The sequence below is a fragment of the Nanorana parkeri genome, unplaced genomic scaffold, assembly GCF_000935625.1.
Source record: "Nanorana parkeri isolate BGI_ZX_2015 unplaced genomic scaffold, ASM93562v1 scaffold26, whole genome shotgun sequence".
NCBI classification, from domain to species: domain Eukaryota; kingdom Metazoa; phylum Chordata; class Amphibia; order Anura; family Dicroglossidae; genus Nanorana; species Nanorana parkeri.
In genome coordinates this window covers 905,915-907,440 of record NW_017306294.1, presented here as the reverse complement: position 1 = coordinate 907,440, position 1,526 = coordinate 905,915, and the positions used below count along the sequence as shown (strand labels likewise).

Genomic DNA, 1,526 nt, shown 5'->3' with positions numbered 1-1,526 from the left:
AACTCTGGAAGGCCTGGGGGGGAGTAGACTTGGAGACTTTGCTGGTTTGTGTGATATGGTGGTTGGGACAGGGTGGGGGTGGGGTAGAGGTAAGTCATGTAAGTCCTCCTGTGCCTTGGTTGTAAAACTATGCAATGTTCACTTCTTTGTTTCTAATGTCACAGCAATTTTATCATGACATTTGCTGTGTGGTTACAAAACCCACATGACCTCGTTGTTGTTCTTGCTTTTGTTTTGGCCTTCGCTTTGTTGAATTTCTTTTTTTTTTCTGCTATTTTATCACAAAACTTTGGGTTGGATATTTAGTCTGATAATGGGGAGCAGTACAGGTGATCGTTGTTTTGGTGTACCCATATGGTGGTGTGTTGTTTGTATTCCCCTTAGTGGATGATGTCATCCAACCCCCCCTCTTTCTTATAATTCTTATAATCCTGACAGTGTAGTTGTTATATGGAAACATGGCTAACAAAAGGCTGTAATCTCTGGCTCCATGTTAGCGTGTGAGGACTGTAAATGACATCACCCCTTTTTTTGATCCTATTTTAAAGTGTCTGTGGAGATAAAAAGCCATATTTGTCAGTGTGCGTGGTGCTTGCAGGTACCTTTACCCTATAGCTTAAATTAGATCCCTGGCCGCAGGGCGTACGGTAGGTTTAGAAGTCCTGTTGACGGGAGGGTTTAAAATACTCAGCTCTCTCGTCTTTGTTCCTGTCTAGCTTCAGACACAATGAGTTCTGAAAGTGTCATTGCATTAAACGAACACAAAGAATCCTATTGGACTTGTCAGGTCTGCAATGCAGGACTCTTCAGTAAAGAAAGGGTCACCTGTGTATTTTTAGTGATCTAGAGGATGTAGACTAATAATAATCTGGGGGTGGGCAGGGGATTGGTGTGTAACAGGTCAGTCTGCTTTGTTTCAATGTATCTGGTTTATGGGCTTAATTTTGTAGATTAAACCTGGCTAGTCATCAGTTTCAAACCTCAGCCCTCTGGCACTTCAGATGTTAACTTGGCTCTGTGGCCTGCAGACCTTGTATTCTTCATAGGGGCCTGTCTGGCACCAGTGGCTTTAAAGGGGCTGCACTTGTAGGGGGTACTTGTTTGTTTTTTCTTTCCACCCTTGCTATACCAGCCCTTTGCCTATGTGTATTAGTAAAAGACACTACCGGTTTTGTCTTGTGGCTTTCCTATGAAAGGAGGTGTTGTTGAAGATGAAGTAGGCAGAATGTGACCGGGTGGAATAAAAAAAAAAAATAATTCTAACATAGGCCTAAGTTCTGTCCAGCGTCGGGTTCCGGTGTTCTAATGTTTTGTTTTCTTTATTTTTTGTGTGTTTTGTTTTCTATAACTCGATTAGTACAAAGATACTCAAGTACCCGGGTCTTTGTTTCTTTTGTAGAACTGTTTAATTTGAAGGTGGAAATGTTTTGGCCTTTGTAATGACAACCAGCCTGCAGAAATTCTGACTCATTCAACTGGTTTCATTCCCCGTCCTATCATGCAGGCTTCTCTTTTTTTTTTTTTTT

At 41.7% G+C, this 1,526-nt stretch overlaps 1 protein-coding gene across 2 annotated transcripts in view; it reads left to right on the top strand.

Moving 5' to 3' along the window:
* The window catches only part of UBE2H (ubiquitin conjugating enzyme E2 H), a 45,631-nt gene that overhangs the window by 1,311 nt on the left and 42,794 nt on the right, over positions 1-1,526 (top strand). The window lies entirely within an intron of this gene.